Source organism: Lithobates pipiens, unplaced genomic scaffold (assembly GCF_037356315.1).
Source record: "Lithobates pipiens isolate NorthernLeopardFrog02 unplaced genomic scaffold, aLitPip1_a1.2 Scaffold_23, whole genome shotgun sequence".
NCBI lineage: Eukaryota > Metazoa > Chordata > Amphibia > Anura > Ranidae > Lithobates > Lithobates pipiens.
In genome coordinates this window covers 173,159,029-173,185,043 of record NW_027507785.1, presented here as the reverse complement: position 1 = coordinate 173,185,043, position 26,015 = coordinate 173,159,029, and positions in this window count along the sequence as shown.

The following is a 26,015-nucleotide window of genomic DNA, read 5'->3' as shown; positions in this document are numbered from 1 at the left end:
ATAAGGATATGGGATGATGAAGGTGATTTTCCTGGGTCCAATGTGCCACCTTCCAGATGTATTAGACCCAAGAATTTCCCTGACGGAGAGAGCAGGTGTCCCGAAAATGACCTTTGCCCCCACAGTAGAGACACAAGCCCAGAATTCTGCTCCTAGCATGTTCTTCAGGGGTTAACCTGAAGGATACGACAATAAACCTGCGTTAACATGTAATGCACTGAAATATACAGCGTTATACTGTGTTAAACGACACGTAACACACTAAAATAAACAGCATTAAACTTGCAGTAATGCACTGAAATATACTATGTTAAATTGTACAAAACACACTGACATAAACGGCATTAAACTTGCAGTAACGCACTGAAATATACTGCACTTAATGACACATAATGCATTGAAATATATGGCATTAAACTTGTAGTAAAGCGCTTAAATATATGGTATGTAACACATGGCATTAAACTTGCAGCAACACACTGTAATATACTGCATTAAACGGCACGTAACGCACTAAAATATATACCGTGTTAAACTTGCAAATGCATTGAAATATACTGCATTAAACGGCCCATAGCACACTGAAATATACGGTGTTAAATTTGCAATAACACACTGAAATATACTGTGTTAAATGTGCACTAATGCACAGGAATATACTGCGTTAAACGGCACGTAACACACTAAAATAAATGGTGTTAAACTTGCAGTAATGCACTGTAATATACTGCGTTAAACGACAACGCACTGAAATATGCAGAGTTGAACTTGCAGTAAAGCACTGAAATATACATCGTTAAGTGGCACGCATCGCACTGAAATATACAATGTTAAACTTGTAGTAACGCACCAAAATATACTGTTAAAATGACACGTAATGCAGTGAAATATACAGCGTTAAACTTCCAGTAATGTAATAAAATATACTGCGTTAAAAAACACGTAATACTCTAAACTATACATCGTTAAACGTGCACTAATGCACAGAAATATACTGCATTAAACGGAACGTAATGCACTGAAATAAATGGCGTTAAACTTGCAGTAACACACTGAAATATACTGTGTTAAATGGCACAAAACGCACTGACATGAACGGTGTTAAACTTGCAGTAATGCACTGAAATATACTGCATTTAACAACACGTAACGCACTTAAATATATGGCATTAAACTTGTAGTAAAGCACTGAAATATACTGTGTTAAACGGCACGTAACGCACTGAAATATATGGTATTAAAATTGAAAATGCACTGAAATATACTGCATTAAACGACACATAGCACACTGAAATATACAGTGTTAAACTTGCAGTAACGGACTGAAATATACTGCGTAAAATGGCACATAACGCAGTGAAATATACAGCGTTAAACTTGCGTTAACGCACTAAAATATACTACATTAAATGGCATGTAACACACTGACATAAACAGAGTTAAACTTGCAGTAATACACTGAAATATACTGCAGTAAACCTGCCCTGACAAAATAAACTGACACAAATGTAAAAATGAATGGTCACTACACTTACACTGACTGAACTATCACTAGATTCACACTAAACTGATATTCTACACTAGGGAATTCTGCCTGGGAATGAGCATCAAAACCTGCGAATGGACCGAAAATTCGTACAAACTTTAGAACCCTGTTAAAGTCTATGGGACTCAAACGTTCAAAATCAAAAGTGCTAATTTTAAAGGCTAATATTCAAGTTATTATCCTAAAAAGGGTTTGGGGACCCGAGTCCTGCCCCAAGGGACATGTATCAATGGAAAAAAAAGTCTTAAAAATTGCCGTTTTTTTCGTGAGCACTGATTTTAATGATGCTTAAAGTGAAAACAAGTGAAATATCCCTTTAAATATCGGGCCTGGGGGGTGTCTATAGTATGCCTGGGAAGTGGCACTTGTATCCCGTTTTTAGAACAGTCCCTACACAAAATGACATTTCTAATGGAAAAAAAGTAATTTAAAACTGCTTGCGGTTTTAATGTAATATCTGGTCCCGGCAACTTGGATGAAAATCATTGAGAAAAATGCCATGGGTACCCCCCACCCATTACCAGCCCCTTTGGGTCTTGTATGGATATTAAGGGGAACCCTGTACCCAAATTAAAAAAGGAAATGTGCGGGGCCCCTAGGCCCTATATACTCTGAACAGCAGAATACAGGCAGTGCAAACAAGACAGGGACTGTGTAGGTTTGTTGTTAAGTAGAATCTGTTTGTAATTTTGAACTGGTACATTTTTAAACTGAAGTTCCAGTCAAAAAATCTGTTCTTAAGCTTTTTGGAAAACATAGGGAAGGGTTATCATACCTGTAACTTTTTTTTTGCTGTCTGTGCACCTCTTCAGAAGATTTCACCTCACTTTCTGTCCCAATGACAAATGTTTTTTGAAAATGTGGGGTTTTTAGTAAAACAAGGATTGGGATAAAGCAGTGGTCATCAACCCTGTCCTCAGGGCCCACTAACAGGCCAGGTTTGCAAGATAACTGAAATACATCACAGGTGATATAATTTGCTGCTCAGTGATTGCAGTATTCTAGTCTACATCTCCCCATAAAACCTGGCCTGTTAGTGGGCCCTGAGGACAGGGTTGATGACCACTAGGATAAAGCATCAGTGGAGAGGAGACACATATTTCCCATATCAACTCTTACAGGAGAGAATTTCCCTTCCTAGGGGTAGATTTAATTTTACTTCCTGTTGTCTCCTTCCGTTTGCAAGTAGGAGACATTTGTAAGTTGGATGTTTGAAAGTAGGGGTCTGCCCTACATGCTCTGCAGAAATTTGGGCCTAAAGTGTTGGTGTTGCCACAACACTGTAAGCCCTCAAAGTGACTCTTGGTGGGCGCTGGAATGCTCTGCTGTGAAATAGTATATCAAGAATTGTAATTACACGCCATTGTTGAACAGTGGTAGAAAAATTGGACCTTTGGTGGTAGTGGTGCTGGTGCCATAACACTGTAAGTCCTCACAGTTACTCTTGGTGGGCGCTGGAATGGGCACTGCTGTGAAATATTATATCAAGAATTGTAATTACATGCACCTGTTGAACAGGGGCACAAAAATTGGGCCTTAGAAACTGGTGCCACAACACTTCAATACCTCACAGAAACTCTAGTTGGAGAGCAGGAATTAGCCCTGCTGCAAAGTATTGGATCAAAAATTGTAATTACACGCCCCTGTTAAACAGGGGCTGAAAAATTGGGCCTTAGGCACTGGTGCTTGTGCAACAACACTGCAACCACTCACAAATATTGTAGTTGAGCGCAGCAATGAGCCCTGCTGCAAAGTATTGCATCAAAAATTGTAATTACATGCCCCTGTTAAACAGGGGCTGAAAAATTGGGCCTTAGGCACTGGTGCTGGTGCCATAACACTGCAACCACTCACAAATATTGTAGTTGAGTGCAGCAACAAACCCTGCTGCAAAGTATTGCATCAAAAATTTTAATTACACGCCCCTGTTAAACAGGGGCTGAAAAATTGGGCCTTAGGCACTGGTGGTGCCACGATTGACATTTGACATTTCAAAAAAAATTATTCAGTTACATAAGCATCAGGTGCTTGGTAGCTGGCGGTGATCCAAGACTGATTCATTTTTAAGAAGGTCAGTCGATCAACCGAGTTGTTGGACAGGTGCACCCTGTGAGCGGTTACAAAGCCTCCAGCAGCACTGAATGTGCGTTCTGAAAGAACGCTGGATGCAGGACAGGCCAGTAGCACAATTTCATACTGTGCAAGCTCTGGCCAGTGATCCATCCTCAAGACCGAGTAACCCAGAGGATTTTCGGTGGGAAAGGTGTCCAAGTCTGATTTTGCCCCTAGGTATTCCTGTACCATGTAAATCAGACGCTGGCGATAGTTGCTGGAGCCGATCATACCTTGGGACTGTGGACTAAAAAATCGTCTGAACGCATCGGTCAGAAAGCCACCTTCTCCACCGCTCCTTCTGTGACTGACTGAAGCCTCAGCAACACGTTGTCCAGGACCAGGAATTTGTAACCTCCCAGTCTCTGCGAACACGTTGCACAGACCTTTCTGCAAGGCCTCCCGAAGATGTTTCAGCCTCTGCTCCCTATGTGATGGCAAGATAAGATCCGCAACCTTACCCTTGTAACGTGGATCAAGGAAGGTTGCCAGCCATTAATGATCCATCTCCTTTATCCGACGAATACAAGGCTCCTTCCGCAGGCTTTGCAGGATCAGGGAGGCCATGCAGCGTAGGTTAGCTGAGGCATTCGGTCTGGAATCCTCTGGGTCACTAAGGACGACATGATCCGCAGCTGCCTCCTCCCAGCCACGTACAAGTCCACGGGTTTCTTGGGACTGTAAACGATCCCTAAAAGACTGATGCTGATGCTGAGTGACAGGCTCTACCTCCATGCTGACACAATCCTCCTCCTCTTCCTGTGTGATCGGCAGGCCAACAGAAACACTGTCTGGATAAAGGGGGCCTTGAGAGGTAAGAAATCCTCTTCTTACTGCCTCTGCTCTGCCTCAAGTGCCCTGTCCATTATTCCATGCAGCGTGTGCTCCAACAAGGTGGACAAGAGGGACAGTGTCCTCCTGGCCTCCTCAAATGGTGACAGGACAGTGCATGCATCCCTGATCATGGCCCACTGGCGTGGGGAAAAAAACAAGCTCCCCTGACCCTGTCTTGGAGCCATAGTCGCAGCAGGTACTCATTGATGGCCCTCTGCTGCGAGTGCAGCCGCTGCAGCATGGCCAACTTTGAGTTCTACCTGGTGGGCATGTCACAGATTAGGCGGTTCTTTGGCAGATTAAATTCCTTTTGGAGGTCAGCCAGCCAAGCACAGGCATTATATGACCGGCTGAAATGCACACAGACTTTCCTGACCTGCCTCAGGACATCCTGTAAGCCCAGATACCTGCCCAAGAACCCCTGCACCACCAAGTTAAGGATGTGAGCCAAACAGGGCACATGGGTCCGTTTTCCCTGTCGGAGGGTGGAGAGGAGGTTGGTGGCATTGTCGCAAACCACCATTCCTGGCTTAAGCTGGAGTGGCATCAACCACCTCTCAGCCTGCCCCTGTAGAGCTGACAGAATCTCCACCCCAGTGTGGCTCCTGTCCCCCAAGCACACCAGCGCAAGCACCGCATGGCATCTTTTTGCCTGCGTACTTGCGTAGCTCCTTGAAAGCCTACAGAGCACCGCTGGTTCTGAGGACAAAGCACAGGATGAGCCATGGAGGAAGAAGAAGAGGAGGGGTGTAGAAGAGAGGTGTGTCAGAATCACCAGTAGTAGCATTTTGGAGGCATAGTGGCGGAACAACCTCCAACACTACTGCACCTCGTCCTGCATCCTTCCCAGCTGCCAGAAGAGTCACCCAATGCGCCGTGAAAGATAGGTAATGTCCCTGTCCATGCCTTCTGGACCATGAGTCAGCGGTAATATGCACCTTACCACTGACCACTCTATCCAGCGAGGCCAAGACATTGCCTTCCACATGCCGGTAGAGAGCCAGAATCGCCTTCCATGTGAAAAAGTGGCGTTTGGAAACCTGCCACTGAGGAACCTGCCACTGAGGAACCACACATTCCACAAACTCACAGATGGGGGCCGAGTCTACCAACTGAAAAGGCAGCAGTTGAAGTGCTAGCAATTTAGCCAAGCTAGCATTCAACCAATGGGCATGTGAATGGCTGGGAGTTAACTTCTTTCAACGGTGCAGCAGCAGCTGGGGCAGGGAAATTTGCTTGGTACAATCGGATGTTGGTGTACCGCTAGCAGATTGCCCGCAAGTACATGGCTGTGACATACCTAATTCTACAACTTCATTCTTCTCAGTGCAGGTTTCAGAGAGGACTGAAGGTATAGTGGGGTTGAAGACCCCAGCTGATGAGGAGCAAGGATAGGTCCTCTTTGTTCTTTGGTGCAGGTCTTTTAGGTATGCTTGCCAACGAACTGCATGTCAGGTCGACATATGTCTGGTCAAGCATGTGGTGCCCAAGCGGCTGATGTTTTGTCCACACGAGATATGCTTGAGACATATGTTGCAAATAGCAGCGGTGCGATCTGATGCACTTGTCTCAAAAAAGGCCCACACCAAAGAACTTTTGGAATAACGCGCAGAGGCAGTGCCCTGAACAGGCGGAGCTCTGTGGTGTGATGCAGTCGGTGTGCTGCCTCATTGGAGATGTGCCTCCTCCTCCTCTCTCCTATCAGGCACCCACGTGGAGTCAGTGACCTCATCATCCCCTCCCTCCTCATCACTGGAGCAAATCTGGCAGTATGCTGCAGCTGGGGGAACATGACTGCCAGACTGCTGTCCTTCTTGGGCATCCCCTCTTTCTGGGCTCACGTTACTGCCTTCCTCTAGATGGGTATCATCATCAGAGCCTTCAAAACGCTGGGCATCCTCATGGAGCATGTACCCAACACTGTGCTCAAACAGTTCGGGGGACTCCTCAGGAAGACATGGTGGGGCTAGGGAAGGAGTGACTAATGCCATTGAACCGAGGGAAGAGGCTGCATTGGCAGCTGCTTTGCCAGTACCCTGAGCCTGTGTGAGAGGATGAGGAGGATGAGGACGGCCTGGTCATCCACTCTACCAAGTCTTCGGCATGTTACGGCTCAACACGTCCAGCTGCCGAAAATAAGGACAAGCATGTCCCATGGTCACGTGCTGATGAGGATGCACCGTGTCCACGACCAGCACTGTTGCCTCTAGACACAGAGCTTGCTTGCCCTCTTTTATTGGCTTGTGGCTGTGTGCCACTCCTTTTTTGCCTTCTAGACATACTAATGGCCTGCAGGGAGATGTAGCTGCACAAAGCTGGGACGTATATACTGATATACTGCAGCTGGCAGAATCAACTGCCTGCCTTTAGTATTATTAGTATGAGAACACCAGCAATTGGGGTAGCTTTAGGCACACACTGTGCAGATGACACAATACACCGACTGTAATTACTGCAGCTGCCTGCCTGTGGTATAGGATCAGAACACCAGCAATTGGGGTAGCTTTAGGCGCACACTGCAGATGACACAATACACCAACTGTAATTACTGCAGCTGCCTGCCTGTGGTATAGGATCAGAAGAACACTAGCAATTGGGGTAGCTTTAAGTGCATACTGTGCAGATGACACAGTACACCGACTGTAATTCCTGCAGCTGCCTGCGGTATAGGATCAGCAGAACACCAGCAATTGGAGTAGCTTTAGGTGCACACTGTGCAGATGGCACAATGCACCGACTGTAATTATTGCAGCTGCCTGCCTGTGGTATAGGATCAGAAGAACACTAGCAATTGGGGTAGCTTTAAGTGCATACTGTGCAGATGACACAATACACCGACTATAATTACTGCAGCTGCCTGCCTGTGGTATAGGATCAGCAGAACACCAGCAATTGGGGTAGCTTTAGGCGCACACTGTGCAGATGGCACAATACACCGACTGTAATTGCTACAGCTGCCTGTGGATAGGATCAGCAAAACACCAGCAATTGAGGTGGCTTTAGGCGCACACTGTGCAGATGGCACAATACACAGACTGTAATTGCTACAGCTGTCTGCAGATAGGATCATCAGAACACCAGCAATTGGGGTAGGTTTAGGTGTACACTGTGCAGATGGCACAATACACTGACTGTATTTGCAACAGCTTCAAATTAAATGAAATCACACTGTCTCTCTGTCTATCTCTCTCCGCCGCCGCAACACACTACACAAGGCCGCCGTGCAGGCGGCCTTATTTTGTGTGGGGTGTGTATTAAACCCCCTGAGCCATAATTGGCCAAAGCCACCCTGTGGTTGGCCAAATCATGCAGGTCCTAGTGCATGCTTGGCTAATCATCAGCCATCAATGCATTGCGATGCCACAGTGAATTATGGGCTGTGATGCGCCACTCGAACTCACAATATCCATTGTTTCATCAGTTCAGGGCCGGACTGGCCTCCTGCGGATCACAGCGCAGGCTGGCTCTGTGTTCAGCGGCCGCTCTGTAACTCGGCCCCGCCCCCCCAAACCGACTCGTGTGATAGTAGATAGAATCAACTTTCCGCCTATCACACAAGCAGGTCTGAGGGGGCGGGGCCATGTTACAGAGCGGCCGCCGAACACAGAGCCAGCCAGCGCTGTGATCCGCAGGAGGAGATGCTGCAGGTACAGTGTGCCACAGTGACTGGATAGAAGGATCGGAGGGGTGGGGGCCCCCTGCCGATTCTCCTATCCAACTTATTTTACTGTCCCCAGTTAACCTTGTGCTCCCTGCCCTCCCCCAGTGCTCTCCTCCACCACCACACTCTCCTGCCCCCCCAGTGCTCTCCTCCACCACCACACTCTCCTGCCCCACCCCCCACAGTTCTCTCCTCCCCTATTCTTGCTGCCCCCTCTGCTCTCCAGCTCTCCCTATCCTTCTATAGCCACCATCACAGTGCTCTCCACTCCCCCCAGTGATCTCCCCCCCTGTTCCCCCCAGTGCTTTCCCCCTGTCCCCCCCAGTGCTCTCCACTCCCCCAGTGTTCTCCCCCCGCCCCCCCAGTTCCCCCCCTGTGCTCTCCCCCGTTCTCCTCCCCCAGTGCTCTCCCCCCTGTTCTCCTCCCCCAGTGTTCTCCCCCTGTTCTCCTCCCCCAGTGCTTTCCCCCCTCTTCTCCACCCCCCAGTGCTCTCCACTCCCCCCAGTGCTCTCCCCCCGCCCCCCTCGTGCTGTCCCCCCAGTGCTATCCGCTACCCCCAGTGTTCTCCCCCCTAGTCCCCACCCAGTGCTCTCCCCCCCTGTTCTTCCCTCCCAGTGACCTCCCCCCTGGTCCCCACCCAGTGCTTTCCCCCCCAGTGATCTCCCCCCTGTTCTCCTCTCCCAGTGCTCTCCACTTCCCCCAGTGCTCTCCCCCTGTTCTTCCCCCACAGTGCTCTCCCCACTGGTCGACACCCAGTGCCCTCCCCCCCTGTTCTCCCCCCCATGCTCTCCCCCCTGTTCTCCTCCCCCAGTGCTCTCCACTCCCCCCAGTGCTCTCCCCCCTGTTCCCCCCCAGGTTTCTCCACCCCCCTCGTGCTCTCCCCCTGTTCTCCCTCCCAGTGCTTTCAACTCCCCCCACTGCTCTCCCCCTGTCCCCCCTAGTGCTCTCCACTCCCCCCAGTGTTCTCCCCCAGTGATCTCCCCCTGTTCTCCTCCCCCAGTGCTCTCCCCCTGTCCCCCCAGTGCTGTCCCCCCAGTGTTCTCCCCCTGGTCCCCCCAGTGCTCCCCCCTGTTCCCCTCCAGTGATCCCCCCATGTTCCCCCCCAGTGATCTCCCCCCTGTTCCCCCCCAGTGCTCTCCCCCCTTTCCCCCCAGTGTTCTCCACTCCCCCGTGCTCTCTCCCCCCCAGTGCTCTCCACTCCCCCCAGTCCCCCCAGTTCTCTCCCCCCAGTTCTCCCCCCCATTCTCCCCCCCAGTTATCCCCCCTGTTCTCCCCCCCAGTGCTCTCCCCCCTGTTCTCCCCCCCAGTGCTCCACTCCGCCCAGTGCTCTCCTCCCCCAGTGCTCTCCACTCCCCCCAGTGCTCTGCCCCCCTGTTCCCCCTCCCATTGCTCTCCCCCCCTGTTCCTCCTCCCAGTGCTTTCCCCCAGCGCTCTCCACTCCCTCCAGTGCTCTCCCCCCCCGTTCCCCCTCCCAGTGCTCTCCCCCCTATTCCCCCTCCCAGTGCTCTCCCTCCCAGTGCTCTCCACTCCCCCCAGTGCTCTCCCCCCTGTTCTCCCCCCCAGTGCTCCACTCCCCCCAGTGCTCTCCTCCCCCAGTGCTCTCCACTCCCCCCAGTGCTCTGCCCCCCCTGTTCCTCCTCCCAGTGCTCTCCCCCCTGTTCTCCCCCAGTGCTCTCCCCCATGTTCTCCCCCCCAGTGCTCAACTCCCCCCAGTGCTCTCCACTCCCCCCTGTGCTCTGCCCCCCTGTTCCCCCTCCCAGTGCTCTCCCCCCTGTTCCCCCTCCCAGTGCCCTCCCCCCCAGTGCTCTCCACTCCCTCCAGTGCTCTCCCCCCGTTCCCCCTCCCAGTGCTCTCCCCCCTATTCCCCCTCCCAGTGCTCTCCCTCCCAGTGCTCTCCACTCCCCCAGTGCTCTCCCCCCTGTTCTCCCCCCCAGTGCTCCACTCCCCCCAGTGCTCTCCTCCCCCAGTGCTCTCCACTCCCCCCAGTGCCCTGCCCCCCATGTTCCCCCTCCCAGTGCTCTCCCCCACTGTTCCCCCTCCCAGTGCTCTCCCCCCAGTGCTCTCCACTCCCCCCAGTGCTCTCCCCCCCCAGTGCTCTCCCCCCTGTTCCCCCCCAGGTTTCTCCACCCCCCTCGTGCTCTCCCCCTGTTCTCCCTCCCAGTGCTTTCAACTCCCCCCACTGCTCTCCCCCTGTCCCCCCTAGTGCTCTCCATTCCCCCCAGTGTTCTCCCCCAGTGATCTCCCCCTGTTCTCCTCCCCCAGTGCTCTCCCCCCTGTCCCCCCAGTGCTGTCCCCCCAGTGTTCTCCCCCTGGTCCCCCCAGTGCTCCCCCCCTGTTCCCCCCCAGTGATCTCCCCCCTGTTCCCCCCCAGTGATCTCCCCCATGTTCCCCCCCAGTGCTCTCCCCCCTTTCCCCCCAGTGTTCTCCACTCCCCCGTGCTCTCTCCCCCCCCCCCCCAGTGCTCTCTCCCCCAGTGCTCTCCACTCCCCCCAGTCCCCCCAGTTCTCTCCCCCCAGTTCTCCCCCCATTCTCCCCCCAGTTATCCTCCCTGTTCTCCCCCCAGTGCTCTCCCCCCTGTTCTCCCCCCCAGTGCTCCACTCCGCCCAGTGCTCTCCTCCCCCAGTGCTCTCCACTCCCCCCAGTGCTCTGCCCCCCTGTTCCCCCTCCCATTGCTCTCCCCCCTGTTCCTCATCCCAGTGCTCTCCCCCCCAGCGCTCTCCACTCCCTCCAGTGCTCTCCCCCCCCCCGTTCCCCCTCCCAGTGCTCTCCCCCCTATTCCCCCTCCCAGTGCTCTCCCTCCCAGTGCTCTCCACTCCCCCCAGTGCTCTCCCCCCTGTTCTCCCCCCCAGTGCTCCACTCCCCCCCAGTGCTCTCCTCCCCCAGTGCTCTCCACTCCCCCCAGTGCTCTGCCCCCCCTGTTCCTCCTCCCAGTGCTCTCCCCCCTGTTCTCCCCCCAGTGCTCTCCCCCTGTTCTCCCCCCCCCCCCCAGTGCTCAACTCCCCCCAGTGCTCTCCACTCCCCCCTGTGCTCTGCCCCCCTGTTCCCCCTCCCAGTGCTCTCCCCCACTGTTCCCCCTCCCAGTGCTCTCCCCCCAGTGCTCTCCACTCCCCCCAGTGCTCTCCCCCCCCCAGTGCTCTCCCCCCCTGTTCCCCCCCAGGTTTCTCCACCCCCCTCGTGCTCTCCCCCTGTTCTCCCTCCCAGTGCTTTCAACTCCCCCCACTGCTCTCCCCCTGTCCCCCCTAGTGCTCTCCACTCCCCCCAGTGTTCTCCCCCAGTGATCTCCCCCTGTTCTCCTCCCCCAGTGCTCTCCCCCCTGTCCCCCCAGTGTTCTCCCCCTGGTCCCCCCAGTGCTCCCCCCTGTTCCCCCCAGTGATCTCCCCCCTGTTCCCCCCCAGTGATCTCCCCCCTTTCCCCCCAGTGTTCTCCACTCTCCCCCCCCAGTGCTCTCTCCCCCAGTGCTCTCCACTCCCCCTAGTCCCCCCAGTTCTCTCCCCCCAGTTCTCCCCCCATTCTCCCCCCCAGTTATCCCCCCTGTTCTCCCCCCAGTGCTCTCCCCCCTGTTCTCCCCCCCAGTGCTCCACTCCGCCCAGTGCTCTCCTCCCCCAGTGCTCTCCACTCCCCCCAGTGCTCTGCCCCCCTGTTCCCCCTCCCATTGCTCTCCCCCCTGTTCCTCATCCCAGTGCTCTCCCCCCCAGCGCTCTCCACTCCCCCCAGTGCTCTCCCCCCTGTTCTCCCCCCCAGTGCTCCACTCCCCCCCAGTGCTCTCCTCCCCCAGTGCTCTCCACTCCCCCCAGTGCTCTGCCCCCCCTGTTCCTCCTCCCAGTGCTCTCCCCCCTGTTCTCCCCCCAGTGCTCTCCCCCTGTTCTCCCCCCCAGTGCTCAACTCCCCCCAGTGCTCTCCACTCCCCCTGTGCTCTGCCCCCCTGTTCCCCCTCCCAGTGCTCTCCCCCCTGTTCCCCCTCCCAGTGCCCCCCCCCCCAGTGCTCTCCACTCCCTCCAGTGCTCTCCCCCCTGTTCCCCCTCCCAGTGCTTTTCCCCCTATTCCCCATCCCAGTGCTCTCCCTCCCAGTGCTCTCCACTCCCCCAGTGCTCTCCCCCCTGTTCTCCCCCCCAGTGCTCCACTCCCCCCAGTGCTCTCCTCCCCCAGTGCTCTCCACTCCCCCCAGTGCTCTGCCCCCCATGTTCCCCCTCCCAGTGCTCTCCCCCACTGTTCCCCCTCCCAGTGCTCTCCCCCCAGTGCTCTCCACTCCCCCCAGTGCTCCCCCCCAGTGCTCTCCCCCCTGTTCTCCCCCCCAGTGCTCCACTCCCCCCAGTGCTCTCCTCCCCCAGTGCTCTCCACTCCCCCCAGTGCTCTGCCACCCTGTTCCCCCTCCCAGTGCTCTCCCCCCCTGTTCCTCCTCCCAGTGCTCTCCCCCTGTTCTCCCCCCCAGTGCTCAACTCCCCCCAGTGCTCTCCACTCCCCCAGTGCTCTGCCCCCCTGTTCCCCCTCCCAGTGCTCTCCCCCCTGTTCCCCCTCCCAGTGCTCTTCCCCCCAGTGCTCTCCACTTCCTCCAGTGCTCTCCCCCGTTCCCCCTCCCAGTGCTCTTCCCCCTATTCCCCCTCCCAGTGCTCTCCCTCCCAGTGCTCTCCCCCCTGTTCTCCCCCCCAGTGCTCCACTCCCCCCAGTGCTCTCCTCCCCCAGTGCTCTCCACTCCCCCCAGTGCTCTGCCCCCCATGTACCCCCTCCCAGTGCTCTCCCCCCCTGTTCCCCCTCCCAGTGCTCTCCCCCCAGTGCTCTCCACTCCCCCCAGTGCTCTCCCCCGTTCCCCCTCCCAGTACTCTCCCCCCTGTTCTCCCTCCCAGTGCTCTCCCCCCAGTCCTCTCCACTCCCATCAGTGCTCTCCCCCCCTGTTCCCCCTCCCAGTGCTCTCCCCCCTGTTCCCCCTCCCAGTGCTCTCCCCCAGGTGCTCTCCACCCCCCAGTGCTCTCCCCCCGTCTCCCCAGTGCTCTCCCCCCTGTTCCCCCTCCCAGTGCTCACCCCCCTGTTCCCCCTCCCAGTGCTCTCCCCCCAGTGCTCTCCACCCCCCCCAGTGCTCTCCCCCCGTCTCCCCAGTGCTCTCCCCTCCTGTTCCCCCCCCAGTGCTCTCCACTCCCCCCAGTTTCTCCCCCCTGTTCCCCCTCCCAGTGCTCTCCCCCTGTTCTCCTCCCCCAAGTGCTCTCCACTCCCTCAGTGCTCTCCCCCCTGTTCCCCCTCCCAGTGCTCTCCCCCATTCCCCCTCCCAGTGCTCTCCCCCCGTTGCCCCCCAGTGCTCTCCCCCCGTTGCCCCCCAGTGCTCTCCCCCCATTCCCCCTCCCAGTGCTCTCCCCCTGTTCTCCCCCAGTGCTCTCCCCCTGTTCTCCCCCAGTGCTCCCCCCGTGCTCTCCCCCCCGTCCCCCCCAGTGTTTTCCCCCCTCAGTGCTCTCCACTCCCCCCAGTGCTCTCTCCCCTGTTCTCCCCCCTAGTGCTCTCCACTCCCCCCAGTGCTCCCCCCGTGCTCTCCCCCCCGTCCCCCCCAGTGTTTTCCCCCCTCAGTGCTCTCCACTCCCCCCAGTGCTCTCTCCCCTGTTCTCCCCCCCAGTGCTCTCCACTCCCCCCAGTGCTCCCCCGTGCTCTCCCCCCTGTTCCCCCGTGCTCTCCCCCTGTTCCCCCACCAGTGCTCTCTCCCCTGTTCTCCCCCCAAGTGCTCTTCGCTCCCCTCAGTGCTCTCCCCCCTGTTCTATCCCCCAGTGCTCTCCACTCCCCCCAGTGCCCCCCCTGTCCCCCCCCCCCGCACTCTGCACTCCCCCCAGTGCTCTCCCCCCCCCCAGTGCTCCCCCCTGTTCTTCCCCCCAGTGCTCTCCTCCCTGTCCTTTCCCCCCAAGTGCTCTCCCCCTGTTCTTTCCCCCCCAGTGCTCTCCACTCCCCCCTGGTCTCCCACCTGTTCTCCCCCCCCAGTGCTCCCCAGTGCTCTCCCCCATGTTCCCCCCTGTTCTCCCCCAGTGCTCTCCCCCGTTCCCCCAGTGCTCTCCCCCCTGTGCTCTCCACTCCCCCAGTGCCCTCCCTCCTGTTCTTCCCCCAGCGCTCTGCACTCTCCCCCCTGTTCTTCCCCCCCAGTTTTCTCCCCCCTGTTCTCCCCCCCCCCAAGTGCTCTCCCCCTGTTCTCCCCCAAGTGCTCTCCACTCCCCCAGTGCCCTCCCCCTGTTCCCCTCAGCGCTCTGCACTCTCCCCCCTGTTCTTCCCCCCAAGTGCTCTCCCCCCTGCTCTTCCCCCCAGTGCTCTCCCCCTGCTCTTCCCCCCCCCCAGTGCTCTCCCCCCGTTCTCCCCCCAGTGCTCTCCTCTCCCCCCAGTGCTCTCCCCCCTGTTCTCCCCCCTCAGTGCTCTCCACTCCCCCCAGTGCTCTCTCCCCTGTTCTCCCCCTAGTGCTCTCCATTCCCCCCAATGCTCCCCCCGTGCTCTCCCCCCTGCCCCCCCCCCCCCCCCAGTGTTCTCCCCCTCAGTGCTCTCCACTCCCCCCAGTGCTCTCTCCCCTGTTCTCCCCCCCAGTGCTCTCCACTCCCCCCAGTGCTCCCCCGTGCTCTCCCCCTGTTCCCCCCAGTGCTCTCCCCCCAAGTGCTCTCCACTCCCCCCAGTGCTCTCCCCCCTGTTCCCCCTCCCAGTGCTCTCCCCCATTCCCCCTCCCAGTGCTCTCCCCCCGTTGCCCCCCAGTGCTCTCCCCCCATTCCCCCTCCCAGTGCTCTCCCCCTGTTCTCCCCCAGTGCTCTCCCCCTGTTCTCCCCCAGTGCTCCCCCCGTGCTCTCCCCCCCGTCCCCCCCAGTGTTTTCCCCCCTCAGTGCTCTCCACTCCCCCCAGTGCTCTCTCCCCTGTTCTCCCCCCTAGTGCTCTCCACTCCCCCCAGTGCTCCCCCCGTGCTCTCCCCCCCGTCCCCCCCAGTGTTTTCCCCCCTCAGTGCTCTCCACTCCCCCCAGTGCTCTCTCCCCTGTTCTCCCCCCCAGTGCTCTCCACTCCCCCCAGTGCTCCCCCGTGCTCTCCCCCCTGTTCCCCCGTGCTCTCCCCCTGTTCCCCCACCAGTGCTCTCTCCCCTGTTCTCCCCCCAAGTGCTCTCCGCTCCCCTCAGTGCTCTCCCCCCTGTTCTATCCCCCAGTGCTCTCCACTCCCCCCAGTGCTCCCCCCCGCACTCTGCACTCCCCCCAGTGCTCTCCCCCCCAGTGCTCCCCCCTGTTCTTCCCCCCAGTGCTCTCCTCCCTGTCCTTTCCCCCCAAGTGCTCCCCCCTGTTCTTTCCCCCCCAGTGCTCTCCACTCCCCCCTGGTCTCCCACCTGTTCTCCCCCCCCAGTGCTCCCCAGTGCTCTCCCCCATGTTCCCCCCTGTTCTCCCCCATTGCTCTCCCCCGTTCCCCCAGTGCTCTCCCCCCTGTGCTCTCCACTCCCCCAGTGCCCTCCCTCCTGTTCTTCCCCCAGCGCTCTGCACTCTCCCCCCTGTTCTTCCCCCCCAGTTTTCTCCCCCCTGTTCTCCCCCCCCCCAAGTGCTCTCCCCCTGTTCTCCCCCAAGTGCTCTCCACTCCCCCAGTGCCCTCCCCCTGTTCCCCTCAGCGCTCTGCACTCTCCCCCCTGTTCTTCCCCCCAAGTGCTCTCCCCCCTGCTCTTCCCCCCAGTGCTCTCCCCCTGCTCTTCCCCCCCCCCCCCCAGTGCTCTCCCCCCGTTCTCCCCCCAGTGCTCTCCTCTCCCCCCAGTGCTCTCCCCCCTGTTCTCCCCCCTCAGTGCTCTCCACTCCCCCCAGTGCTCTCTCCCCTGTTCTCCCCCTAGTGCTCTCCATTCCCCCCAATGCTCCCCCCGTGCTCTCCCCCCTGCCCCCCCCCCAGTGTTCTCCCCCTCAGTGCTCTCCACTCCCCCCAGTGCTCTCTCCCCTGTTCTCCCCCCCAGTGCTCTCCACTCCCCCCAGTGCTCCCCCCGTGCTCTCCCCCTGTTCCCCCCAGTGCTCTCCCCCCAAGTGCTCTCCACTCCCCCCAGTGCTCTCCCCCCGTTCCCCCACCAGTGCTCTCTCCCCTGTTCTCCCCCCAAGTGCTCTCCACTCCCCTCAGTGCTCTCCCCCCTGTTCTATCCCCCAGTGCTCTCCACTCCCCCCCAGTGCCCTCCCCCCTGTTCCCCCCCCGCACTCTGCACTCCCCCCAGTGCTCTTCCCCCCCAGTGCTCCCCCCTGTTCTTCCCCCCAGTGCTCCCCTCCCTCTTCTTTCCCCCCAAGTGTTCTCCCCCTGTTCTTTCCCCCCAGTGCTCTCCACTCCCCCCTGTTCTCCCCCCCTGTTCTCCCCCCCAGTGCTCCCCAGTGCTCTCCCCCATGTTCCCCCTGTCCCCCCCTAGTGCTCTCCCCCCTGTTCTCCCCCAGTGCTCCCCCCTGTTCTTCCCCCCAGTGCTCTCCTCCCTGTTCTTTCCCCCAAGTGCTCTCCCCCTGTTCTTTCCCCCTCAGTGCTCTCCACTCCCCCCTGTTCTCCCCCCCAGTGCTCCCCAGTGCTCTCCCCCATGTTCCCCCTGTCCCCCCAGTGCTCTCCCCCCTGTTCTCCCCCAGTGCTCTCCTCCCTGTTCTTCCCCCCAAGTGCTCTCCCCCCTGTTCTCCCCCCAGTGCTCTCCACTCCCCCAGTGCCCTCCCCCCTGTTCCCCCCAGCGCTCTGCACTCTCCCCCCTGTTCTTCCCCCCAAGTGCTCTCCCCCCTGCTCTTCCCCCCAGTGCTCTCCCCCCTGCTCTTTCCCCCCAGTGCTCTCCCCCCTGTTCTCCCCCCAGTGCTCCACTCCCCCCAGTGCTCTCCTCCCCCAGTGCTCTCCACTCCCCCCAGTGCTCTGCCCCCCATGTTCCCCCTCCCAGTGCTCTCCCCCCCTGTTCCCCCTCCCAGTGCTCTCCCCCCAGTGCTCTCCACTCCCCCCAGTGCTCTCCCCCGTTCCCCACCCCCCAGTGCTCTCCCCCCCTGTTCCCCCCCAGGTTTCTCCACCCCCCTCGTGCTCTCCCCCTGTTCTCCCTCCCAGTGCTTTCAACTCCCCCCACTGCTCTCCCCCCTGTCCCCCCTAGTGCTCTCCACTCCCCCCAGTGTTCTCCCCCAGTGATCTCCCCCTGTTCTCCTCCCCCAGTGCTCTCCCCCCTGTCCCCCCAGTGCTGCCCCCCCAGTATTCTCCCCCTGGTCCCCCCAGTGCTCCCCCCCTGTTCCCCCCAGTTATCTCCCCCCTGTTCCCCCCCAGTGATCTCCCCCCTGTTCCCCCCAGTGCTCTCCCCCCTTTCCCCCCCCAGTGTTCTCCACTCCCCCGTGCTCTCTCCCCCCCAGTGCTCTCTCCCCCAGTGCTCTCCACTCCCCCCAGTCCCCCCAGTTCTCTCCCCCCAGTTCTCCCCCCCATTCCCCCCCCCCCAGTTATCCCCCCTGTTCTCCCCCCAGTGCTCTCCCCCCTGTTCTCCCCCCCAGTGCTCCACTCCCCCCAGTGCTCTCCTCCCCCAGTGCTCTCCACTCCCCCCAGTGCTCTGCCCCCTGTTCCCCCTCCCAGTGCTCTCCCCCCTGTTCCTCCTCCCAGTGCTCTCCCCCCCATTGCTCTCCACTCCCTCCAGTGCTCTCCCCCCCCCCCCGTTCCCCCTCCCAGTGCTCTCCCCCCTATTCCCCCTCCCAGTGCTCTCCCTCCCAGTGCTCTCCACTCCCCCCAGTGCTCTCCCCCCTGTTCTCCCCCCCCCCCCAGTGCTCCACTCCCCCCCCAGTGCTCTCCTCCCCCAGTGCTCTCCACTCCCCCCAGTGCTCTGCCCCCCCTGTTCCTCCTCCCAGTGCTCTCCCCCCTGTTCTCCCCCCAGTGCTCTCCCCCCTGTTCTCCCCCCCCAGTGCTCAACTCCCCCCAGTGCTCTCCACTCCCCCAGTGCTCTGCCCCCCTGTTCCCCCTCCCAGTGCTCTCCCCCCTGTTCCCCCTCCCAGTACTCTCCCCCCCAGTGCTCTCCACTCCCTCCAGTGCTCTCCCCCCGTTCCCCCTCCCAGTGCTCTCCCCCCTATTCCCCCTCCCAGTGCTCTCCCTCCCAGTGCTCTCCACTCCCCCAGTGCTCTCCCCCCTGTTCTCCCCCCCAGTGCTCCACTCCCCCCAGTGCTCTCCTCCCCCAGTGCTCTCCAATCCCCCCAGTGCTCTGCCCCCCATGTTCCCCCTCCCAGTGCTCTCCCCCCCTGTTCCCCCTCCCAGTGCTCTCCCCCCAGTGCTCTCCACTCCCTCCAGTGCTCTCCCCCGTTCCCCCTCCCAGTACTCTCCCCCCTGTTCCCCCTCCCAGTGCTCTCCCCCCAGTCCTCTCCACTCCCCCCAGTGCTCTCCCCCCCTGTTCCCCCTCCCAGTGCTCTCCCCCCCTGTTCCCCCTCCCAGTGCTCTCCCCCCTGTTCCCCCTCCCAGTGCTCTCCCCCCAGTGCTCTACACCCCCCCAGTGCTCTCCCCCGTCTCCCCAGTGCTCTCCCCCCCTGTTCCCCCCCCCAATGCTCTCCACTCCCCCCAGTCCTCCCCCCTGTTCCCCCTCCCAGTGCTCTCCCCCTGTTCTCCTCCCCCAAGTGCTCTCCACTCCCTCAGTGCTCTCCCCCCTGTTCCCCCTCCCAGTGCTCTCCCCCATTCCCCCTCCCAGTGCTCTCCCCCCGTTGCCCCCCAGTGCTCTCCCCCCATTCCCCCTCCCAGTGCTCTCCCCCTGTTCTCCCCAGTGCTCTCCCCCTGTTCTCCCCCGTGCACCCCCATCCCCCCAGTGCTCTCTACTCCCCCCAGTGCTCTCCCCCCTGTCCCCCCCAGTGTTCTCCCCGCTCAGTGCTCTCCACTCCCCTCAGTGCTCTCTCCCCTGTTCTCCCCCCTAGTGCTCTCCACTCCCCCCAGTGATCCCCCCGTGCTCTCCCCCCTGTCCCCCCCCCCAGTGTTTTCCCCCCTCAGTGCTCTCCACTCCCCCCAGTGCTCTCTCCCCTGTTCTCCCCCCCAGTGCTCTCCACTCCCCCCAGTGCTCCCCCCGTGCTCTCCCCCCTGTTCCCCCCGTGCTCTCCCCCTGTTCCCCCACCAGTGCTCTCTCCCCTGTTCTCCCCCCAAGTGCTCTCCGCTCCCCTCAGTGCTCTTCCCCCTGTTCTATCCCCCAGTGCTCTCCACTCCCCCCAGTGCCCCCCCCCCCTGTTCCCCCCCCGCACTCTGCACTCCCCCCAGTGCTCTTCCCCCCCAGTGCTCCCCCCTGTTCTTCCCCCCAGTGCTCTCCTCCCTGTTCTTTGCCCCCAAGTGCTCTCCCCCTGTTCTTTCCCCCCCAGTGCTCTCCACTCCCCCCTGTTCTCCCACCTGTTCTCCTCCCCCAGTGCTCCCCAGTGCTCTCCCCCATGTTCCCCCCTGTTCTCCCCCAGTGCTCTCCCCCGTTCCCCCAGTGCTCTCCCCCCTGTGCTCTCCTCTCCCCCAGTGCCCTCCCCCCTGTTCTTCCCCCAGCGCTCTGCACTCTCCCCCCTGTTCTTCCCCCCCAGTTTTCTCCCCCCTGTTCTTCCCCCCCAAGTGCTCTCCCCCTGTTCTCCCCCCAGTGCTCTCCACTCCCCCAGTGCCCTCCCCCTGTTCCCCCCAGCGCTCTGCACTCTCCCCCCTGTTCTTCCCCCCAAGTGCTCTCCCCCCTGTTCTTCCCCCCAAGTGCTCTCCCCCCTGCTCTTCCCCCCAGTGCTCTCCCCCTGCTCTTCCCCCCCCAGTGCTCTCCCCCCGTTCTCCCCCCAGTGCTCTCCTCTCCCCCCAGTGCTCTCCCCCCTGTTCTCCCTCCTCGGTGCTCTCCACTCCCCCCAGTGCTCTCTCCCCTGTTCTCCCCCCTAGTGCTCTCCATTCCCCCCAGTGCTCCCCCCGTGCTCTCCCCCCCCCCCCCCCCAGTGTTCTCCCCCCTCAGTGCTCTCCACTCCCCCCAGTGCTCTCTCCCCTGTTCTCCCCCCCAGTGCTCTCCACTCCCCCCAGTGCTCCCCCCGTGCTCTCCCCCTGTTCCCCCCAGTGCTCTCCCCCCAAGTGCTCTCCACTCCCCCCCAGTGCTCTCCCCCGTTCCCCCACCAGTGCTCTCTCCCCTGTTCTCCCCCCAAGTGCTCTCCACTCCCCTCAGTGCTCTCCCCCCTGTTCTATCCCCCAGTGCTCTCCACTCCCCCCAGTGCCCTCCCCCCTGTTCCCCCCCCCCCCGCACTCTGCACTCCCCCCCCAGTGCTCTTCCCCCCAGTGCTCCCCCCTGTTCTTCCCCCCAGTGCTCTCCTCCCTGTTCTTTCCCCCCAAGTGCTCTCCCCCTGTTCTTTCCCCCCCAGTGCTCTCCACTCCCCCCTGTTCTCCCCCCCAGTGCTCCCCAGTGCTCTCCCCCATGTCCCCCCTGTCCCCCCCAGTGCTCTCCCCCCTGTTCTCCCCCAGTGCTCCCCCCTGTTCTTCCCCCCAGTGCTCTCCTCCATGTTCTTTCCCCCCAAGTGCTCTCCCCCTGTTCTTTCCCCCCCAGTGCTCTCCACTCCCCCCTGTTCTCCCCCCTGTTCTCCCCCCCCCAGTGCTCCCCAGTGCTCTCCCCCATGTTCCCCCTGTCCCCCCCCCCAGTGCTCTCCCCCCGTGCTCTCCTCCCTGTTCTTCCTCCCAAGTGCTCTCCCCCCTGTTCTCCTCCCAGTGCTCTCCACTCCCCCAGTGCCCTCCCCCCTGTTCCCCCCAACGCTCTGCACTCTCCCCCCTGTTCTTCCCCCCAAGTGCTCTCCCCCCTGCTCTTCCCCCCCAGTGCTCTCCCCCTGCTCTTTCCCCCCAGTGCTCTCCCCCCGTTCTCCCCCCCAGTGCTCTCCTCTCCCCCCCAGTGCTCTCCACTCCCCCCAGTGCTCTCCCCCCTGTTATCCCCCCAGTGCTCTCCACTTCCCCCAGTGCTCTCCCCTCTTTTCTTTCGCCCCTCCAGTGCTCTCCAGCTCTCCCATCACTCTCCAGCCCCCACCCCAGTGCTCTTCAGCCCCCCATTCTCCCCACCCCTGTTCTTTCTGGCCCCCTGGTGCTCTCCAGCCCCCCCAGTGCTCTCTACCCCCCCCCCCCCCGCGCTTTCCACCCCTGTTCTTTTTGGCTCCCCCAAGCACTCTCCACTCCCCACTCCTGTACTCTCCACTCCCCCCTGCATTTTGCCCCCATCCATGTGCTCTCCAACCCTACCAGTGCTCTCCACCCCCCAAAATGCTCTCCAGTCCCCCATGCTTTCCACCTCTGTTCTTTCTGGCCCCCACTGGTGCTCTCAAGCTCCCCCCCCATTGCTCTCCAGTCCCCCCTGCTCTTTGTACCCCCCCAAGTACGCTCCAGCCCCGTGCTCTCCACCCCTGTTTTTCTGCCCCCCCAGTGCTCTTCACCACCCCACACTCTACCGTGCTCTCCATCCCTGTTTTTTTGGCCCCCCCAGTGCTCTCAAGTTCCCCCCAGTGCTCTCCGCTCCACACCCCTGTGATCTCCACTCACCCCTGCTTTTTGAGGATGGCTGAAGGTGCAGGTGGCCAGGGACCACTCCATCTCACAGCAAACAGATCCTCTGGAAGGAGCACCATCCCCATCCAAAACGAGAACAGAACCCTGCCTGCTGCTGGCCGTAATGGATATCCTGCTGGCATGCAAGGTACTGTATCGAGCATCAACAACACACCTTCCCACAGACAGGGACTGCAGACTGGGAAATGGGGCACAGGAGGGGCTGCAATGATGGGCACAGTGAGACTGCATTCACGGCACAGTAAAGCTGCATTTGATGGACACAGTAAGGCTGAAATGGTGGGCACAGTGAGGGCGCAATGTGGGCACAGTGAGGGCGCATTTGTGGGCACAGTGAGTGAGCATTTGTGGGAACAGTGAGGCTGCATTTGTGGGCACAGTGAGGCTGCATTTGTGGGCACAGTGAGGCTGCATTGATGGGGACAGTGAGGCTGCATTTGATGGGCACTGGTGAGGCTGCATTGAGCTCTTGTATCATGTCTGCAGTCTCTGACCATTTCCTGTATCATGTCTGCAGTCTATGAGGGAGTCTGGAATTTGAATATATATATATATATATATATATATATATATATATATATATATATATATACAAAGTCCTATGTGATTTAATATCTATATATAATATTCTCTTCATCAAATGTGCTTTAAAATGTATGGTTTTCCCTTTCATGAACAAGAAAATAATGGCGTTATGCTGTTGGGCTGGTATAATAATGCTGTGGGGCTGGTATGACATTTTTTCCAGGGCTGGTTTTTATTCCCAGTCCAGCCCTGCATCAGTTCCCTGATGAACTGATAAAATAATGGATATTGTAAAACACGTCTTCTGATTGTAAAGCATGGGGAGAGGTAACCAACCTCAAGGGACTTTTAACGGTATCAGAAATGACATATAATAAAGAAAATCACATAGTAATCACTCAAAAAGAACATTTGAATAAAAAATTCTTAGAAATTTATTATACACAAAAGTTACACAAGAGAATTCGTTGAATATAGAGTGCATGTTCCAATGTTCAAAATCAAGGTTTCAAAAAGAATCCAAAAGGTAGATATGATTACTACAAAAAAATCACAAATATACTTTTTATATATATATATATATATATATATATATATATATATATATATATATATATATATATATATACAAAAAACAGGGCATCTAGGTCGTTCAGGGTCAAAGGGGCTGGAAGATCACATACTCACCCACTGTATATTCACAAGATAATTCAATAAAAAAAACCCCGTATAGAATAATAGCAAAAATGGAGAGCCTCAGTAGTGGTAGGGGAACATCCGGGCTATAGGTGCTTGCAGGGAAACGCTTTAGAATATCAGTCTAGGTACAAAATCAGAAAAAGGGAACAAAACCCCCTATAATTTATAAAGAATTATATTCCTCTTTGAAATCGCAAATTTAGCGATTTCAACAGGATATATGCAAAATACATAAATGCATAAATAATCTGAAGTAATTACCTGATAGGATCAATTGGATAAATTAACCCAAAAGAAGGGGACAGGGGCTGCCGTAGCCGTTCTGAGGCTTCATAAAGAGAGAGGTATCCCCCGGCCGCTCAGATCAAGAATCAAATTAACTTCGCAGTGCAAAGAGGCATATCAGATCTAGTAAAAGTAAAAAGCAAAAAACAGACCACAAACAAGGACCGCAGGTTAGCTCTGGTGAATACCTTGATAAAAAATCAAATAGAATCAATAGCCAAGCTGGTTACAGCGGAGACAGTCAGCTGCCTACCTTATTGTACAGACATATGGACTTTCCAAGCACCAAGTCCTCCACAGAGAGGGTGAAAGGCAGTGAAGCGCTGCTTTATAAAGCATCTCCCCCCACTGGGAACGCTGCCGGAGGGCAGGCGGAAGTGCCCCAACAATCGATCTCGGAGGAAACCGAGGAGTGTTCCGCGCATGCGCGCCGCGACGTAGACCGTTCGTCACCCATACACGGCGGCCATTTTGGAAAGTCCTACATCCACCCACAGTGATGGCAAACAGGAGAATTCCAATGATACAACTCCTGCAACTGCGTTGGATGGTAAAACAACACAGGAAATGCCATATTAACTGAGGGAAAGCCCACAATATATATATAAACTTATATTTATGATTTTTTTGTAGTAATCATATCTACCTTTTGGCTTCTTTTTGAAACCTTGATTTTGAACATTGGAACATGCACTCTATATTCAACGAATTCTCTTTATGTGTCTATCCATACAGTATTACACTTGTCAATGATATTTAAAGCTACTGAAGAAACTCGTCTATGAGTGAAACATGTTGAGCACCATATCACATTGACTGAGTTTGAAAATGATTCTTCAAAATCTCCATGTATTGTATGGATCTGTATTTGTGTTGATAGTGTTGTTTTAGCAAAATGTGTAACTTTTGTGTATAATAAATTTCTAAGAATTTTTTATTCAAAGTTCTTTTTGAGTGATTACTATGTGATCTTCTTTATTATATGTCATTTCTGATACCGTTAAAAGTCCCTTGAGGTTGGTTACCTCTCCCCATGCTTTACATTTTATAATTAAATATTTGGGATGTGGTATTGTTATGTTTTGGTGGCTTCACTTCACTCTTTAAATTACGTCTTCTGATTGGTCATTACGTCACTTCCTGTCTACGGAGCTTGCGTTCCACGCTGAGGCGCACTTCCGGTTACGGTTTTTCAAAGTGTCGGATGCTGAATGCAATATAAATCACCACTACTACAGCATTCGCAAGGCAGCCAATTTAAAAATTACTGTAGAGATTGTACTGCCATACCCCTTTTCTTCTCACCAGTGATGTATCATCTCTGCCTCTCTATTGGACTAGTGACTCTGGATACAACCAGCTTTTTGTGAGTAGCCATTTGGCTGTGTGATTTTATTTCATTAAAAGTTTTTTATACATACTGCACTTAGGTATGGCGCATTCCTCCTTTCTCCTCATCCCTATTCTACACTGACAATAGAATCACAATAACACACTATAGCACTCTAACTGTCTAGTAGCACTGAACAGAGCCCTTCTCTAAATCTCTCCATGCTGATATCACACTACAAATGGCTGCTATTGAAAGAATACTTTTATAGTGTCGGGCAGGAATAAGAGCAATGAGCCATGATTGGATAGAGTCATCATGACAGCGTCCAATCATGACTCTGGCAGTGCTCTGTGCCCTGAATGGGCAAAGCTTTCATTGCTTCAGTCAATCAGGGATTCCAATGCACTGTGTGGCAGTGCAGCGCATTGTGGTAATTTGGCCAGCTGAACAAATGATCGAACACCTCGATAATTTGGGCATTCGTCGAATGGGTGAAGAGCCAATTCTCAACGAGAACTAATGCTCGGGCTGAACCATTCGCCCATCCATAGTCATCAGGATTGACCACTGGCTGGAGCTGCTGGGCTGCCCTGAAGCCAACATGCTCTCTGTAGATTCATTCAGTGTTGCAGGAGGCTTTCTGACAGACAGTAGTAGTTAGTAAGCCCCTGCTGCAGATGCTGCTAATTTAACATTGTGGGAGCCTGCTATCCTTTTTTAAAATATTTTTTTCTGCTTTCCAAGCTTCTTTTTACAGCCCCAGGCCATGGAAAATGATCTCACATGCTGCCATCATTGCCACGTCTAGTCTACTTGAGCAGACCCTGACATTATGCGCATATCCTTCTACCTGCCACTGTTAACATATCCTGCCACTGTTGTACTCCTGCTACTATTGCCATATAAAAATGGGTCCAAAACCACTTGTTATTTGAGCCTCACATTTTAGCAACTGTTTTACAGTTGCAAATGCTATGAACTTTGTTAAAAATAGTTCACCCTGGGCTCTGAGGCATTTTATCTGTAGAGTTACAGTGTTCCGGCACCACCAACACCCAAAACCCATTTTTTTTTGCAGCTGTGTGACAGGTGCAGATACGGTGAATGTTTGTTAAAGCAGGGTTCATTCTGTCCTTCTGCCCTCTTCTGTACAAGAATTTTTCTGTAAAAGTACAGGGTTATCATGTTTGGGCACCAACAACACCCAAAACCAAATTTTTTCATAGTTGTGTGATGTGATGGTACACAATATACATATATATCGGGTTAGGGATGAGCTTCGTGTTCGAGTAAAACTTATGTTCGACTTGAACATTGTCTGTTCGGCTGTTCGCCGAATTCCAAACATTATGGCCCGCTTGCGCCAAATTCGAGAGGCACGTCACGGCCCATAATTCACTGCAGCATCCCACACTACATAAGGCCGCCTGCGTGGCGGCCTTGTGTAGTGTGTTGTAGCGGTGGTTAAAGACAGACAGAGAGAGAGACAGTGTCATTTCATTTGAGTTAGATAGCGAGTTGGTTAGCTTCAGTTACAGTGTGTAGAGGATATATATGCATCCCAGGTGTGTTGTATA